The sequence below is a fragment of the Arachis ipaensis genome, chromosome B7 (assembly GCF_059453495.1).
Source record: "Arachis ipaensis isolate K30076 ecotype BB chromosome B7, ASM5945349v1, whole genome shotgun sequence".
Classification (NCBI taxonomy): Eukaryota; Viridiplantae; Streptophyta; class Magnoliopsida; order Fabales; family Fabaceae; genus Arachis; species Arachis ipaensis.
Window position 1 is genome coordinate 25,936,734 of NC_142442.1, and position 20,104 is coordinate 25,956,837.

Sequence of the window (20,104 nt, forward strand, 5' to 3'; positions counted from 1 at the left end):
TTATTGACTCTCCTAGTTCAGTATGATGATTCTTGAACACAGCTTCTTTATGAGTCTTGGCCGTGGCCCTAAGCACTTTGTTTTTCAATATTACCACCGGATACATAAATGCCACAGACACATAATTGGGTGAACCTTTTCAGATTGTGACTCAGCTTTGCTAAAGTCCCCAATTAGAGGTGTCCAGGGTTCTTAAGCACACTCTTCTTTTGCTTTGGACCTTGACTTTAACCGCTCAGTCTCAAGTTTTCACTTGACACCTACACGCCACAAGCACATGGTTAGGGACAGCTTGGTTTAGCCGCTTAGACCAGGATTTTATTCCTTTAGGCCCTCCTATCCACTGATGCTCAAAGCCTTGGAATCCTTTTTATTTGCCCTTGCCTTTTGGTTTTAAGGGTTATTGGCTTTTTCTGCTTGCTTTTTCTTTTTCTTTCTAATTTTTTTTTTCGCCCATTTTTTTTTCTCTTTTTTTTTTCTTTTTTTTTTTTCTGCAAGCTTTGTTCTTTGCTGCTTTTTCTTGCTTCAAGAATCATTTTTATGATTTTTCAGATTATCAAATAACATGTCTCCTAGTCATCATTCTTTCAAGAGCCAACATATTTAACATTCTTAAACAACAACTTCAAAAGACATATGTACTGTTCAAGCATACATTCAGAAATCAAGAAGCATTGTCACCACATCAATATAATTAAGCTAAGTTCAAGGATAAATTCGAAACTCATGTACTTCTTGTTCTTTTGAATTAAAACATTTTTCATTTAAGAGAGGTGATGGATTCATAGGACATTTATAACTTTAAGACAAAGTTACTAACTACTAATGATCATGTAATGAAGACACAAACATAGATAAGCACATAACATAGAAAACGAAAATCAGAGAAAGTAAGAACAAGGAATGAGTCCACCTTAGTGATGTCCTTGAGCTCTTCTATGTCTCTTCCTTGCCTTGGCTGCTCCTCCTTCATTGCTTTTAGATCTTCTCTGATTTCATGAAGGATGATGGAGTGCTCTTGATGTTCCACCCTTAGTTGCTTCCAATAATTGTGTGGAAGAAAATGTATCCCCTGAGGTATCTCAGGGATCTCTTGATTTGCAGTCAAATGTTCTACCACTGAGCTATAGACCCTTGATGAAAGCTTTTGTCTTCCCTTTCCTCTTTCTAGAGGCTTCTCTGGCCTTAGGTACCATCAATGGTTATGGAAAAAACAAAAAGCTATGCTTTTACCACACCAAACTTAGAATGTTGCTCGCCCTCGAGCAAAAGAAGAAAGAATAGAAGAATAAGAAGAAGATATGGAGGAGATGGATGAGAGTGTGTATTCGGCCATATGGGTGGGATTGGGTGGGAGAGAGATGTTGAATTTTTGAAGGTAGTGGGTGTATGGATGTGAGTGGTAAATGAAAAACAGAAGGGATGATCATGAATGGAAAGAGAGATGATGAGGTAGGTGGGGATCCTGTGGGGTCCACAGATCATGGGATGATCCTGTGGGGTCCACAGATCCTGAGGTGTCAAGGCATTTACATCCCTGCACCAATTTAGGCATGTAAAATGCCCTTGCACACAACTCTGGGCGTTCAGCGCCAGGTTGGTGCCCATTTTGGGCGTTCAACGCCCCTTTGCTGCCATTTCTGGCGTTGAACGCCAGAACCATGCTTGTTCTGGGCGTTCAGCGCCAGGATGCTCCCATTCTGGGCATTCAGCACCAGAACTATGCTCTGTTCTGGCGTTTGAACGCCAGACAGATGCTCCTCCAGGGTGTGATTTTTTTTCTGCTGTTTTTTATTCCATTTTCAATTTTTATATTTATTTTGTGACTCCTCATGATCATGAACCTAAGAAAACATGAAAAACAATAAAAATAAGAATTAGATAAACATTGGGTTGCCTCCCAACAAGCGCTTCTTTAATGTCAATAGCTTGACAGTGGGATCTCATGGAGCCTCACAGATGTGCAGAGCTTTGTTGAGACTCTCCAACACCAAACTTAGAGTTTGGATATGGGAGTTCAACACCAAACTTAGAGTTTGGTTGTGGCCTCCCAACACCAAACTTAGAGTTTGACTGTGGGGGCTCTGGTTGACTCTGCTTTGAGAGAAGCTTTTCATGCTTCCTCTCCATGGTTGCAGAGGGAGATCCTTGGGTTTTGAATACAAGGGAGTTCTCATTCCATTGAAGGACTATTTCACCTCTGTCAACATCAATCACAGCTCTTGCTGTGGCCAGGAAAGGTCTTCCTAGGATGATGGATTCATCCTCTTCTTTTCCAGTATCCAGGACTATGAAATCAGTAGGTATGTAAAGGCCCTCAACCTTTACTAATACATCTTCTACTTGACCATAAGCCTGTTTTCTTGAGCTGTCTGCCATCTCTAGTGAGATTTTAGCAGCTTGCACCCCATAGATTCCCAGTTTCTCTATTACAGAGAGGGGCATGAGGTTTATTCCTGAACCAAGGTCACACAGAGCCTTAAAGATCATGGTGCCTATGGTACAGGGTATTATGAACTTTCCAGGATCCTGTCTCTTTTGAGGCAATGTCAGTTGATCCAGATCACTTAGTTCATTGATGAACAAGGGAGGTTCAACTTCCCGATCATCAATGCCAAACAATTTGGCATTCAGCTTCATGATTGCACCAAGAAACTTGGCAGTTTGCTCTTCAGTAACATCCTCATTCTCTTCAGAAGAGGAATACTCATCAGAGCTCATGAAGGGCATAAGGAGGTTCAATGGGATCTCTATAGTCTCTAGATGAGCCTCAGAGTCCTTTGATTCCCCAGAGGGAAGCTCCTTATTGATCACTGGACGTCCCAGGAGGTCTTCCTCCTTGGGATTCACGTCCTCTCCTTTCCTCACAGGTTCGGCCATGGCACTTATGTCAATGGCCTTGCACTCTCCTTTTGGGTTCTCTTCTGTATTGCTTGGGAGAGTACTAGGAGGGATTTCAGTGATCCTTTTACTCAGCTGGCCCACTTGTGCTTCCAAATTTCTAATGGAAGACCTTGTTTCATTCATGAAACTTACAGTGGCCTTAGATAGATCAGAGACTAGATTTGCTAAATTAGAAGCGTTCTGTCCAGAGTTCTCTGTCTGTTGCTGAGTTGATGATGGAAAAGGTTTGCTATTGCTAAACCTGTTTCTTCCACCATTGTTAAAGCCTTGTTGGGGCTTTTGATCCTTCCATGAGAAATTTGGATGATTTCTCCATGTTGAGTTATAGGTGTTTCCATAAGGTTCACCTAAATAATTTACCTCTGCTATTGCAGGGTTCTCAGGATCATAGGCTTCCTCTTCAGAAGATGCCTCTTGAGTACTGTTGGATGCAGCTTGCATTCCATGCAGACTCTGAGAAATCATATTGACTTGCTGAGTCAATATTTTGTTCTGAGCCAATATGGCATTCAGAGTATCAACCTCAAGAACTCCCTTCTTCATAGGCGTCCCATTGATTACAGGATTTCTTTCAGAAGTGTACATGAACTGGTTATTAGCAACCATGTCAATGAGTTCTTGAGCTTCTGCAGGCGTTTTCTTTAGGTGAATGGATCCACCTGCAGAAGTGTCCAGTGACATCTTTGATAGCTCAGATAAACCATCATAGAATATATCCAGGATGGTCCATTCTGAAAGCATGTCAGAAGGACACTTTTTGGTCAACTGTTTGTATCTTTCCCAAGCTTCATAGAGGGATTCACCTTCTTTCTGTCTGAAGGTTTGAACATCAGCTCTAAGCTTGCTCAGCTTTTGAGGAGGAAAGTACTTGGCTAAGAAAGCCGTGACCAGCTTATCCCAAGAGTTCAGGCTGTCTTTAGGTTGAGAATCCAACCATAATCTAGCTCTGTCTCTTACAGCAAAAGGGAAAAGCATGAGCCTGTAGACTTCAGGATCTATTCCATTAGTCTTAACAGTATCACATATCTGCAAGAATTCAGTTAAGAACTGAAAAGGATCTTCAGATGGAAGTCCATGAAACTTGCAGTTCTGCTGCATTAGAGAAACTAATTGAGGTTTAAGCTCAAAGTTGTTTGCTCCAATGGTAGGAATGGAGATGCTTCTTCCATGTAAATTGGAATTAGGTGCAGTAAAGTCACCAAGCATCCTCCTTGCATTATTGTTATTTTCGGCTGCCATCTCCTCTGCCTGTTTGAAATTTTCTGAAGGGTTATCTCTGGATTGTTGTATTTTAGCTTCTCTTAAAAATTTTTTTTTTCAGAGTCCTTTCAGGTTCTGGATCTGCTTCCACAAGAATGTTCTTATCCTTGCTCCTGCTCATATGACAAGGAAGAAAGGCCAGAAAAATAATGATAATAATAGAGATCCTTTATACCACAGTATAGGGATCCCTGTGTGAGTGGAAGAAGAGGGGGAGACAAAGAATGTAATATAATGGAAGAAACACAACTGTGAGGATGGAAGGAGGTGAAATGAGATGTTAGGATATGAATGAATAAATAGAATGAGATGGGGGAGGGATAATTTTCGAAAATTATTTTGAAAAAGGGGTTAGTGATTTTTGAAAATTGGTTTTTGAAAATTTGTTAGTATTTTTCGAAAATTTTTGAAATAAAAAATACAAAATAAAAATAATTAGTTAATTAAAAAGAAATTTTTGAAAAAGAGGGGAGATATTTTCGAAAATTAGAGAGAGAGAGTTAGTTAAGTAGTTTTGAAAAAGTTAAGAAACAAACAAAAAGTTAGTTAGTTAGTTGAAACAAATTTTGAAAAGATAGGAAGTTAGGAAGTTAGAAAAGATATTTTGAAAAGATATTTTTGAAAAAGATAAGATAAGAAGATATTTTGAAAAGATATGATAGGAATTAGTTTTGAAAAAGATTTGATTTTTAAAATCACAATTAATGACTTGATTCACAAGAAATCACAAGATATGATTCTAGAACTTAAAATTTGAATCTTTCTTAACAAGCAAGTAACAAACTTCAAATTTTTGAATCCAAACATTAATTGATTATGTTATTTTCGAAAATTTGATATGAAAATAAGAAAAAAGATTTTTGAAAAATATTTTTGGAATTTTCGAAAATAACTAAGAAATTTGAAAAAGATTTGATTTTTGAAAAAGATTTTGAAAAAGATAAGATTTTCAAATTGAAAATTTGATTTGACTCATGAGAAACAACTTGATTTTAAAAATTTTTGAAAAAGTCAACTCAAATTTTTGAATTTGATGAGAGAAAAGGGGAAAGATATTTTTTTTATTTTTGAATTTTTATGATGCAAGAGAAAAACACTAAAATGATGCAATGCATGAAATTTTTTAGATCAAAACATGTGATGCATGCAAGAATGCTATGAATGTCAAGATGAACACCAAGAACACTTTGAATGTCATGATGAACATTAAGAACATAATTTTAAAAAATTTTTAATGCAAATAAAACATGCAAGACACCAAACTTAGAATTCTTTAATGCTTAGACACTAAGAATTCAAGAATGCATATGATAAACATGGAAAGACACAAATCAAAAAATCATCAAGATCAAACAAGAAGACTTACCAAGAACAACTTGAAGATCATGAAGAACACTATGAATGCATGATATTTTCGAAAAATGCAAGATGCATATGCAAGTGACACCAAACTTATAATGTGACTCAAAACTCAAACAAGAAACAGAAAATATTTTTGATTTTTATGATTTTCTAAATTTTTTTTTTTGGATTTTTATTTTATATTTTTTGAAAATTATATGAAAAAGAAAAATAAGGATTCCAAAATTTTTAATATGAATTCCAGGAATCTTGCCATGTTAGTCTAAAGCTTCAGTCCAGGAATTAGACATGGCTCACTAGCCAGCCAAGCTTTCAAAGAAAGCTCCAGTCCAAAACACTAGACATGGCCAATGGCCAGCCAAGCTTTAGTCTTTAACACGAGAGTATATTGTTCTTTATAACAAATTGCAAGCCTCAGTCCAAATAAATTTAGACATGGCTTTACAGCCAGCCAGGCTTTGCATGCTCCATGAAACACTAGAATTCATTCTTAAAAAATTTTGAATAAATTTTTGAAAACATTTTTTTTTTTTCGAAAACAAGAGAGAGAATTTTTTTTTTTTTGAAAATATTTTTGAAAGATTTTTGAAAAGAAAACGAAAAGAAAGTTACCCAATCTGAGCAACAAGATGAACCGTCAGTTGTCCAAACTCAAACAATCCCCGGCAACGGCGCCAAAAACTTGGTGCACGAAATTGTGATCTCCAGGCTCGAACAAATCCTGGTAATGGCTCCAAAGCTTGGTGCTCTGATCTTAATTCATAATTGTCACAACTTCGATACAACTAACCAGCAAGTGCACTGGGTCGTCCAAGTAATACCTTACGTGAGTAAGGGTCGAATCCCACGGAGATTGTTGGTATGAAGCAAGCTATGGTCACCTTGTAAATCTCAGTCAGGCAGATATAAAGTGATAATGGTGTTTTCGAATTTAATATAATAAAATAGGGATAGAAATACTTATGTAATTCATTGGTAGGAATTTCAGATAAGTGAATGGAGATGCTTTCGTTCCTCTGAACCTCTGCTTTCCTGCTATCTTCATCCAATCAGTCTTACTCCTTTCCATGGCTGGCTTTATGCAAGGGCATCACCGTTGTCAGTGGCTACATCCCCTCCTCTCAGTGAATAATATGCTCACGCACCCTGTCACGGCACGGCTATTCATCTGTCGGTTCTCGATCATGCTGGAATAGGATTCACCCTCCTTTTGCGTCTGTCACTAACGCCCAGCACTCGCGAGTTTGAAGCTCGTCACAGTCATTCAATCATTGAATCCTACTCAGAATACCACAGACAAGGTTTAGACCTTCCGGATTCTCTTGAATGCCGCCATCATTCTAGCTTACGCCACGAAGATTCTGATTAGGAGATCTAAGAGATACTCATTCTAGCTTAATTCATGTAGAACAGAAGTGTTTGTCAGGCACGCGTTCATAAGGGGGAAGGATGATGAGCGTCACACATAATCATCACCTTCATCACGTTCTTGGGTGCGAATGGATATCTTAGAAGAGAAATAAGATGAATTGAATAGAAAACAGTAGTACTTGCATTAATCTTTGAGGAACAGCAGAGCTCCACACCTTAATCTATGGAGTGTAGAAACTCTACCGTTGAAAATACATAAGTGAAGGTCCAGGCATGGCCGTGTGGCCAGCCCCTATGGTCTAAGAACAATGCGTTCAAAGATGATCCTAAGATCCTAAGATGATCAAAAGATGCCTAATACAATAGTAAGAGGTCCTATTTATAATAAACTAGCTACTAGGGTTTACATGAGTAAGTAATTGATGTACAAATCCACTTCCGGGGCCCACTTGGTGCGTGCTTGGGCTTGGGCTTGAGTGTTACACATGCAGAGGCCATTTGTGGAGTTGAACGCCAGTTTCTGTGCCAGTTTAGGCGTTCAACTCTGGTTTTGGATCCTTTTCTGGCGCTGGACGCCAGATTTGGGCAGAAGGCTGGCGTTGAACGCCAGTTTACGTCGTCAATTCTTGGCCAAAGTATGGACTATTATATATTGCTGGAAAGCCCTGGATGTCTACTTTCCAACTCAATTGGAAGAGCGCCATTTCGAGTTCTGTAGCTCCAGAAAATCCACTTTGAGTGCAGGGAGGTCAGAATCCAACAGCATCAGCAGTCCTTTTTCAACCTCTGAATCTGATTTCTGCTCAAGTCCCTCAATTTCAGCCAGAAAATACCTGAAATCACAGAAAAACACACAAACTCATAGTAAAGTCCAGAAATGTGAATTTAACATAAAAACTAATGAAAACATCCCTAAAAGTAACTAGATCCTACTAAAAACATACTAAAAACAATGTCAAAAAGCGTATAAATTATCCGCTCATCATATACCTATACTTTGAAGGCAAACAAGGAGAAATTTGCTGACAAACAGTCTGCGGCCTATTATAGTGTTATGTGAGTTTAAATTAATCCTAAGTTTCAACTTTGTTTGGTTTAAAGTCAATTATTTAACTATTATCCTAATTACAACTAACGTGTGTGACACAGGAGGAGTACATGCAGAGGTTGGTGGTCGCGACCCAGCAATCTCAGCCGCCTAGTGGAGATGACGAAACCAGCTCCGAGACCTCAGTGGTAGATCCTGATAGGGTTTGGCACGAGACTGCTTCTGAACACCACAAGAATCGCCGCTTCGGGTTGGGGTCATTCTTCACTAGTGGCCTCCGCTCCTCTACCATTGGCGGCTTCCTTTGCCTCTACCTCTGTCACCAACCTTGATGATCTGCAAGAAGTTGTTGACTTGAGGGAGGAGGTGTAGAAGCTAACACAGGAGCTTCACTAGCAAGCGGAGCAGTCTGAGAAGAGGTATCGAGACCTTCTTGCACGCATTGCCGTCATCTCGGACCTGAAGGAGAAGCTGGAATAGCTCGATCGGTTGCAATAGCAGATGGACGAGTACAGCCAGCAAATGGGCGCTGGAGGCAATGGCGCTGCTGTTGGGCACCGGCGGCAGCACCTACTCCACCGCCTCAACAGGGGGACCACGACGCCGACGACAACAACGATGAAGATTATGCGGATCTATAGGGGTTAGGGTTTTATGAAATTTTGTTTGTCTACTTCATTGTATTCTACATCTGTGACATTTTATTACATTCAGACCATTTATTTTTCATAAAATAATTTGTTGATTTCTTCTAATTTCAAATTTCTACTAACAATTTTGTTAACAAGAGTATACTAATTGTAGCTTAAATGTGCTAAAAAAATAAATAAAATAATAAATATTACTGTAGAATTTACTGTCTAAAAAATTTGACGGTAACTTGGTGTCTAAACACGTGAAATGGCGCCAAAGTTACCGTCAGATCGACAAAAAATCCACCGGTAATTAGCGTAAAAAAATCCACCGGTAAGCAGTTTCCGACGACGTTAATACCGTCAACTCAAGCACGACAGTAAATCCAACGCGGTACTCATTGCATTTCTTGTAGTGAAGGAAAAAAAAGAAATATATGAAATCAATAAACAAAGTGAAAAGAAGGTAACAGCCTTAAAAGTTGAACTAGATGACACAAAGCAAAAGATGCAAGCATTGGAAGATATTGTGAAACTTATGTTGCAATAAACTGCTCCTGGTATGAATATGGATGAAGCGCTTTCTCTCTTGCAATCTAAGCAATCGTCTGTAAATAGTACACAAGATCCAAATTTGAATTGTCGGCATTCTCCTCCATCAACTCATATACCAAATGATGATTAGATATATGTGTGTTAAATTGTTGTAACACTTGAATATGTTTATCGATACATGTTATTGTTGAAATTATTTTTGATAATATATTTTTTTTTTGTCCATTTAGATTTGACTGCAACTTGCTTATGGTTGGATAAAGCTTTATGAGATAAAGGCGATTCTGGCACAATAGTAAAGCACAAAGTCGTTGGTTATATATATATATATATATATATATATATATAGTTTAAGTTCATCATGAGAAAAATATGTATTTTTTTATTAATATTTATTATTTATTTGAATTGGTAACTTAGCAAGTATGTTAATTGGCACTTAAAATACCTTTCTATATATATGCAATATATATTAGCTTATTCTTCTTATATCGATTAAATTGAATTTAAATATTTAGATATTATTAATATGTGCTATATATCCTTCAAATGTCATATAAATATAAGAAATGTAAAAAAAAAAATTCTTTAAATATAAAAAAGAGAACCTAAGAAAAACTCAATAAGATGTTGTTTTAGGTAAAAGATAACCGCAAATAAACTTAGACAAGTGTTATTTTAGGTATATGAAAAAAGTTAAAAAAAGAACAAAAAAAGTTTATACAAGTATTGCTTTAGGTATATTAAAAGGAAACTTAAAAAAACTTAGACAAGTGTTACTTTATGTATTAAAAAATACAACTCGTAAAAAATGTCACAATAAAGTCTTTATTAATGCGTTGTGTTTGGGTCCTCTAAAGCAACCCTTACATAAAATTATTTTTTAGTAGAAAATGCAATGTTTTTTAAAGGTTGCCACGAAAAGGGTTTTCTTTGATGCAAAAAACTGTTGCTTTAGACCAAAGGTAACGGCCGTATAGCCAATTCCAAAAAGTGTTGCATTTTATCAAAAAGTGTTGCCTTTAATCAAAGGCATCGCTTTTTCTTATTATAGGCAATGTTTTTAAAGGGTTGCCTCAATTCGAATTTATTGTAGTGTGATAAATAATAATTAATTGAGTAATATTAGAAAGGTAATAATTTAAAATTATTTTTATTTAATTTAATATGTATAATTTTATTATTTTATGTATATAATGTTTGAGGTTAAATTCTAGGAAGCCAAAGATGGTCATAATTTGTTTTTTTGGTTTTTGTTTGTATTTATTAATTACTGACTATTAAAATAAATATATAATATTAAATATAATAAGTGTATAATTATAAATATTACATATATAAAATTATAAGTATTAAGTTAAATAAAATAATTTTAAAATATTGTTTTTCTAACTAGAATTACTCTTAATTTTAAAGTAAAATGATCATCTTGACATATATTTTCATCTTTTAGTTTTAAAAAGATGATATATATAGTAAGGGACAAATTAATACTGGAATAAATTGAATACAACTCATTTAAATAAGATAATTTTTGCATTTTATTATGGTGGTTTTCTTTCGATCTTAAAATTTAATTACTTGTAAAGAAAGAATTTGTACAATATAATATAAGATAATTTTTTTTTGTAAAATTGTTGCTTTATATTTATTTGATTCTTTGTGGTACAGAAATTTGTAGAAGAGAATAATATACAAAGTAAAGTCCTCCAATTCATCCCTGCCAAAAGTATGTATAAATTTAAAGAATCTCAACTTGTGATCATAGTTATTAAGGGGTAGTGGAGGGGATATATTAGTTTATTACTGATATGAAATAACCATGATACTTTTATTGGGCGGGGTTGTAAATTAAAAGTACCTAAGTTAAATCATGAGAATGAAAAAGAGAACAAATTCCAATTGGCCAAATGCGTAACAACTAAGTATATATGCTCAAGTCAAAATCAATTAATGACTTTTGAAGACTTTATCTTTTTATTGTTCGAAAAGAAAAATAATGAGATGCCACATCTATATTCAAGTATGATTGATTTTTTATTATCTAACGGTGAAAAACACAAATTTTTCAGACGATAATTGGACAATGAGCTAACACACAAAATTTTCCGGGTATTAACGTCATCAATATTGTTTTTAAATAGAATAATACCGTAGTGTATGTAATGATATATATTATTCGTGCACCTAAGTGACCTAACTAAATCCTACTCCTGATTTGTTCTTGTCTTTCACGCCATGTTTTCTCTTTTCTCTTCTTCTCCTATAAAAATTTAAATAATTAATATTCCGCATGCATTTTGTATTTTTGTGTCACTTCATCGTAACTTTATGGGAAAGAGAAAACATTGGTCCACGTGGCACTCATGCAACTCCCAATATAATAATACGAGGAATGCTAGGAGCAGTAACTTTTGTGATTTGTAACGATTAAATAATCATTAATGATGATTTTAATAGTGTAAAGTTGGTGTGAGATTTCATCTAATGTCTCACTTTTTTTTGTTAATTACATGCTGGCCATAATTTAATAAAGTTACTGACTCCTAAACTTTTCTTAACAATATTGCCATTATGTTAAATTAATGGAAGAATTTTAAGTGTACAGGTATTACAATAGTTTAAATGGATATGAAAAAGAAAAAGTATATTTTCTAGTGTAGTAAGTATATTGATATTTTAATAATTTTAATAGTTAATTTTAATTATAAAAAATATATATAATTATTACAACATCGATATTTTGAATATATTTAAAAAATTTTATAATATATATTAATTAAAATTAACGATTAAAATTATTGAAATATTAATATTTTAAATACACTTAAATTTTTTTTTAAATTATATTAGTGAGTTAACTATTAATTTAGTATTTAAAAAATTCAGTTATTGACAATAAAATTTCTGAAAGATGATATTAATAAAATTGCTCTTTAAATAATTTAAAAATATAATAAAAATAACTAATAATTATTATATTTTTTGTAAGAGACAATTTTTTTTTTGTATTTAGCAAACGATTTTTCTATTTAATATAAATTTAAGTGGTAATATTTGAATAAATATTTAGAAAGTACACAAAAAATTTGGAACAAAATTTGATCTTTAATTTTTTTTGTTTTTTTTTTAAAAAATGATAATTCAGAATAAAATTCTTTTAAAAAAATTTACTTGACATAAAATTACCAAATTTTAAAGATAAAAATATCTTATTTTTTAATAATAATTACAAAAATTTACATCAAAATCTAATATCTAAAGTCTTTTTTTAGAATATATATTTAATATCTAATTTTTTTGTTGCGTTTTTAAATCTTTCGAGAGTTTATTTATCGTTAACATTTTTTAGAATTTTTTTATTAATAATGTAAACTTTGAGGTATCGTTTTAATAGTTTACTTTATAATAGCTAATGATAAATTATGTTAGCTTTGTGAAAAAAATCTCAAAATATGTTAAAAAAAGTGTGTCAGCAAATTTATTATTTATTATTATTATTTTTAATTATCAATTTAATATTTTTATTTTTTAGTCTAATAATTTGATAATATATTTTTAATTTATATTTTTAAATATTATTCATTAACTATTGACTAAAAATAATAAATTTTATTAGTTTTATAATATTTTTTTGTCTTTAAATATTTAGGTCTAGTTTGAATAAACAACTTAATTAATTTACTTTTGAAAAAATAGCTTAAACAATAAATACTTATATTAAAAGTAACTTATAAATAAGTTATTTTATGTTTAATTTTTTAGTTCTAAAAGTACTTATTTTAAGTGAAAAATGATAAAAAAAAAACTTTTTATTATGAGAGAAGTAATTTTTTTATTTTCTTCTTAAATACCAAAATAACTTTTTAAAAAATTATAATTTTATTTTAAAAATTATACCAAATATTAATATTATATTTTTTTATAAATTAAAAATTTAAAAAATCACTTATAAACCTATTGAAAGGATCTTTAATTTACTACCGCGAGTTGCTACACAAGTCACGTTAGTTATAGCCTTCCTTGAACTAGGTTTACGTATGTCCAAGAATCTCAGTTCGGACAAGTTGCTAGAGAATGGTCCACGAACTAGGGCATTTACCAAAATCAACAATATTATACGACTAAATTATTTTAATAATTAAATTTAATTAAATTAGTTTAATAATTTAAAAATTAATAATAAAAAATTTTAATTAAAATAAAAAAAGATATTAAAATATTTAATAAAATTTAATTATAAAAATGACTGGTTAATTTACTATTTTTCTACAAAAATACTATTTATACATCAAAATCAGTTATTAAAATCAGTCATTTATATATTTATGTATAAATATTTTAATTTATTTTTAATATATATTTATATTCTAACATATATTTTATACTAATAACTTTAGTGACTGATTTTAGTATAATGTAGCATAACTCATTCATCTGTAAGACTATAACAAATCATCAAATTGATTGCAGGATAAAACATGCATCAAGTGTCAAATAAGACAAATACTTGTTTCTTGCAATAGACGACGTTCGATTTTCATACGTTTGGTTCTCTGTAGAATATGGAGTTAGCAAGGGTGTGAATGATAGACTTGTCACATAATAGAGTGATGATCACTTTTGAAATTGGGATTCACAAATCTTGTTATAAACGAAAGCTACCGTGTTCCCGTCGCTTACAACAGTGTTCTTTGTCATTATATCACTCTCTCCTAAAAGTTTAAATTAATAGAAAGAGATAATATAAACTTTGAAAATATTGTTTGAAGGAAAAGTATGGATATTAAAGAAAAGTAAAGGGGAGTACTACATATGATTGGATGAGAAGTTTGACAAAATTTCAAACAGTAGGCACCAGGCTAAAGAAACTACAAAGATAAAAGGGACAATCAGATAATCTGTGATGAATAAATGAAATTGGATGCTTTTATATTTTCATATAAACAGGAGCTTATTGAGGGATGGTTCATGGTTGGGTAATAGTGATCATGAATGATGCATGATGCGAAGATTCATGTTAGATAGTACTTAGCTACTCTGTATTTCACTAATTGAATAACTCTCTTTTAAAGCAAGAAAACGTCACCAGAGCTCGTGCTACAGATGGATAGTGCCACCAAGCTCTACAATAGCCAAGCCTTTTGCTTTTCTTTGGTTGTCGGAAACTACTGTGCTGAAGAGTGAAGATGGTGAAACAGCTAGAATGAAAATTTAAAAAGTTAGATGAGAGTAATTTTAAAAAAATATATTATTACACTTTTAATTTTGATCTCTATAAATTTTAGTCCTTGTGTTTTTACTTTCTGAAAGTATTAAGATTACATTAAAAAAGGAGACTAAAATTGAAAGACAGAAAAATTAAAAAATAGAGATTAAATTAAGTTTATGTATTGTGTTTGGTGTAAAATATATAAAACTAAGTTATGTTTTAATATCTTATTTATTTTAAAATAAATATAATGATTAAAAAAATAAAATTATTTAAATATTTTTATTAATTAAAAAAATAAATAGCCTTGAACTTTTATTTGCCTTCACAAGATTTTTAATTGCTGGCCTCACCCACGAAAACAAGTGGAATTGAAATTCCAAACCATAAGAAGATAAGAGCAAACATAGATCCAAATGACATAGCTCTAGATAATTTTATGCCCCATATGAGTGTTTAGCAAAAACAAAAAAAAAAAAAAACGACAGATACAATTCCAAGGAACACTACTGCAGTTCTCAGGGCCATTTTCTTCCCCTTTGTTCCCTTAAACATTTTGTATAGGCGAGTTGAAGCATAATTCGCAAAAATTTCCATGACAACTCATAGCAAGAGCATGGTTGTCACTTGTCATTAGGCCACCTTGGTTTGAAGGAGAAAAGAACCCAAGCACAATTAAATATCATGGTTACCAGTACCATTCCAAAAGTTAGAGAGGTTGTAGAAGTGAAGATAGTGAAAATAATAGAATGTAAATTTAAAAAGGTAAATGGAAATTTTTTTTAAAAAAATATTATTAAAATTTTAGTTTTTATTTTTAAAAGTTTTTATTTTCTGTATTTTTATTTTTTGAAGGTATTAAAATAATTAAAATTTTATATCTTAAAAGTTAAAACTAAAATTTCAGTTAAAATCTCTTACCACTAGACATAATTCTGTGTCTCAGTTTCTCAATTTCAGTCCCTAACAAATAAACACTATCTAAAATTACTAAAATTTCCATATTACCAAATACAATACTCGGCTCAAATCTCCCAGTTTCATACGTCCTAGAAACAAACGTACCTAATTGTCTAAGATTGAAAATAATTGTCTAAAGTGATAAGACCTTGGCGCATGCCCATACAAATCCTAACAAAAGGCTTGTGAGAGGTTTTTTTTTTTAAATAAATAAAATAAGTATTTATTTACTAAAATATATATTTTGTAGTATTTTTATCAAAATATTTCGTATGACTTATCTGATTTACAATGTAAACGAAATAAGGTTGCACATATCTCATTTATACTGTAAATGTGATAAAGTACGAAATGACGTGGTCGTATCACGTTTATACATGTGTTGTATAAGAGTCTTATTTTGTTTATAGTGTAAACGAGATACGTGCAATCTTATTTCGTTTACACTGTAAACGAAATAAGACTAAACGCGGCCTATATATACAATTTGTTTACACCATCGTTTGGAGTTGTTTTTCACTCATGTCTTCAAATTTTCTCCAACTTCTACCCTCTTCTAAGGGCCTGTTTGGGAAACTCTAGAAGTAGTTTTTTTTTTAATTTTTGACTTATAAAAAGTAGTAGTATTAATGTCGGGTGCAATTTTCAAAACCAAATTGCAACTTTCTAAGAAGTTATTTTGGAACTTATAGAGAAGTTAAAAAAAATGACTTCTCTCATAATACTTCTACTTTTCATTACATTTCTTTAAAATAAGCACTTTTAGAGTTAAAAATCCAAACACAAAATAACTTATTTATAAGTTACTTTTAACAGAGTCATTTATTATTTAAGTTATTTTATCAAAAGGAGTTTAATTAAGTTAGTTACCCAAACTGGGTCTAACCATATTATCGACTTACTAGGCGAGCATGGCGCACGTAGATGCACAAGATCCGAACATCAACCGCCTGAACGCGACATAGCACATCGCAGGGGCAGCCGACTTCAAGGTTAGTGTTGTTGTCTTTGTGTTTATGTTAAAAAATGTATGTGAAACCATAGTTAAGGTACTTTTATAAAACTAATATATAACACATGTTAGTTGGATGATGTATTATTAAGAAGGGTTGATAGGGTTTATTTATAAGTGTTAGTTAAATTAAGTTTTTAAGTAAATGTTATTCATTTTGTTTTTATTTAAAGTAAGTTGTTAGATAGATATTGGGTGATTAAGTTATCAATTATTTAAGTAAACATTGTTATTTAAGTTAATTTATTAGGTATATGTTTATTAATGTAATTATTAATTAACTAGGTGTTTATTAATTTAGTACTTAATTATTTAAGTCAATGTGTTTAATTATTTAAATTATTTGTTAACTACATGTTTAATAATGTAGTTATTAATTAATTAAGTAAATTTTTTTTCTCTTCGGAGAGTTACATTTTCCCACATCATTCGCTGCCATCACAGCCGCCTCATCAGTCACAGGATTTCTCTCATCACCCACAGCCTCCTCCAAACAAATGTTCTAACAGACTTCAGCAACAGACACAACCTTCGTCATGTGACATCGGACATCAGCTGCATTACCAGAGTGATCACCACCGATGATATCGTTATTAGTGTTGTATTTTTGTTATTCCACATATTACAACTGATGTATTTTGAAATACTATTTATGTTGTATTTTGGTGCACTATATATGATTTTTTTTATATCTATGGTATTTAGTTTGGGTTTAAATTCTTGAGTTCTTTCTTTGGATGTTTTATGTAAATGTGGTTATGTGTGACTAATTCGTCGCGAATCTGAATTCCATTTAAGGGTCTGCCGCTGGCCAATGAGTTGCTGCATGCACAAGGCGGGATTCGAAACCCCGACACTTGCTTAAGCGGACGAGTGAGCTGACTACTTGACCAACCCAAGTTGGTTTTTCGAGTACAAAATATGCTAAGTAAGAAAGTGAACAATGATATGAACTACACAAACAGCAACCTCAACTAAGACAGGCAAAGTAGCGACTCTAAACTAATCCTCATCCATAGGCTGGTTTGGACAGCTTTTTCGGATATGACTAGTTTTCCTATAGAGACCACACATCTTCTCTTGGTGCTCGCCTTCATCCATCTCATTACGAAACCTGGTGAAAACAAGTCTGCCAGTAGACTTCCTATGCATGGCAGGATTAGGACAAAGTTGTGTCCCATACCACTCTGGCCAAAGCTTCTTGTCTGGTATCAGAAGAGAGTCTGCCTCATACACCTTGAACACAACGTGCTGCATGTACACCGGATGGACGTATGAACCCCATTTGACATTCGTGGTGGCACAGGCAACTAGTGGATGTCGACATGAAAAATGTAATGACTGAAAAAGGTCACAATCACACGTGCCCACCGTCAAGCGAACACGGTACGACCCTTGCGACCAACCCTCGAAAGGCTCTAAATCCTCAACCGGGAACACTGAAGCCCGTCTGTCGCAGTGAGTAATGCACATCTTCGAGATTTTCTCTCTATTCTTCTTAATAGCAGCTATCAGCCATTGAAAAAATTGATTGCCCACCACTAGCTATGCATGTGCCTCCCATCCCTTCCTAACGAACAATTACTGTAACCTCTAGTAGGTGCATCGCAAGATAGTTGAAATCGGTAGGTAGCGTGTACCTTTAAGCACAGGATTCATGCACTCGGAGAGGTTTGTCGTCATGTGTCCAAACCGGCGACCGTCGTCGCAATGTTGTAGCCAAATCTCTTTGTTGAATCTACTAGCCCAGTCTGCCATCTCCCGCGAAAAACCCACAGGCAGGGAAGGCCCAAAATACCTTATCAAATATGCTGCAATTACGCACCATAAGGTGCCCATCATAGTACGGTACAACACTGATCTCAACCCTCGTTCCAAGATAACAACTCTGTAGTGTTTGCAGCAACCTCAGCACTTTATTATATGACTCTTCTCAATCACCGAATATCTAGGCAATTACCTTTTGTTTTGCCATCCAAACCTTTTTGTACGAGAGGTTTGAAATGATAGCTGTGCCTAACTGCACCTTGTAGGACAAAGATGTTGACCGATAGGGTGGATTGTATTAACAACAGGATGACACGGCAGATGAGACTGCTATCCAACTGTCGGTGTTCTTGAGACATGGTGGGTGCTAAACAGGTGTGTACTCCTCCCACCCTACGCACCTCCCTAACGAAATAGGACAACCGTGGTTGACATGTACATTAAGCATAAAATGATAAATGAGAAAATAGAACACAATTAAACTTGAACTTACCAATATTCGAGATTCTATCGGAGAGCAACACGGAGACTCCAAGGGTAGCCTGCTTCATATTGTCGGCAATGCACATGGTACTTTAATCGATCCGACTCCACGACTCGATACTCAGCACTTCTGTGAATGCTGTAATTCTTCAAACATTGCATTATTGCATCTCTGCTTTTGAATTTGTGGCAACCCGAAACTCCACGCCACCGTCTAAATTGTAATCGTCTTCACCCGTGTTGGAAAATGAATTTTTCTCTTGCATCGCATCCAGATCCAATGTATGATAGTGACTGGGTACAGATGACAAGGCCGGAATTGGGTGCGAGATAGGCAGAAGATACCGACGTGATGACTCGACCGGGGTCTCTGGTACAAACTCCTACTCACCATCATCTTCAGAAGAACCGCTCTCATTACTATCCACAACGTACTCCTCGTCGGAGTCCTTACCGTTAACGTCCATGTCTTCCATTGGACTAACAACGTGTAGCGGTGGTGGTGCGTGAAGTGGGTCATCCTGTACAAAGTCTGACTAGCCAGATCCACCGCCACCAACATCACCAACTCCGCAGAAAGCTCTATCACTTGTTCTGCCATGATTCTCCCATGAATATTAAACATCAGGCGCACATGCTCGTCGCCATGGAGCCAAAACAGATGAATGCTCGTCGCCATGGAGCCAAAACAGATGAAACTGAAAAAATCTGTTTTCCATAGGTGCTAGCAAACTATACACCACTCTTCCGATCTCTTTTCTTGCGCTACTACCAACGCTACTCAATATCAGACTCTTTAGCTCCGACAAAGAATTTACACGTCGGGTACGCAACAAAATGGGATTCTCACACTCAAATATCACCCCAGTATTACTATTTTTTATATGGCAATTGGGATACACACTTACAACCAAATATCCACTACTACTAGATATTTGGGTTACTTTTTGAAAGAAAAAGGGTAGAGAAAAAGAAGTGAAATATTTGTGGAGAATACAAATGGTTGCACATCCTTTTATAGCTGCTGAAATTGTATTGCTACGTTTTTCGTTTACATTGTAAACGTCATAAATATTCACGTATCTCATTTACAGTGCAAACAAAATAAGATTGCATGTATCTCATTTACATTGTAAGCGAAATATGCACGTCTTCCATTTCGTGCCTTATCTCGTTTACAGTGTAAACGAGATACGTGCAACCTTATTTCGTTTATACTGTAAATGAGATAAATCATACGATGTATTTTGGTAAATAAAATATTTATTTAAAAAAAATTCCTTGTGAGAGAGGTTACTTACAATTAATAAGTCTTTTTTTTTTTTTTGGTATTGTACAATTAATAAGCTTTACAAGGAAATCACTACATTGGATCCTGATCAAGCAATACGGAATCGTCAACTTTTTGGTGGACAAATATGGAAGTTAAGTCTAGAATACAAGTATAGGCTTTCATTTAAAGCCCAAAATATAAATGACATGATAAACTTATAAACCAACAATTTTCAAAATCTATCATTGCAAAAAAAAAAAAAAGG

The 20,104-nt window shown here is 33.7% G+C and overlaps 1 non-coding gene across 1 annotated transcript; it reads left to right on the forward strand.

Annotated features, from left to right (window-relative positions):
- Positions 1-3,639: 3,639 nt before the first annotated feature.
- On the forward strand, positions 3,640-3,747 carry LOC148550624 (small nucleolar RNA R71). The gene has a single exon (XR_015893167.1). It is a non-coding gene; the product is annotated as a small nucleolar RNA R71 (small nucleolar RNA).
- The last annotated feature ends 16,357 nt before the right edge of the window (positions 3,748-20,104 follow it).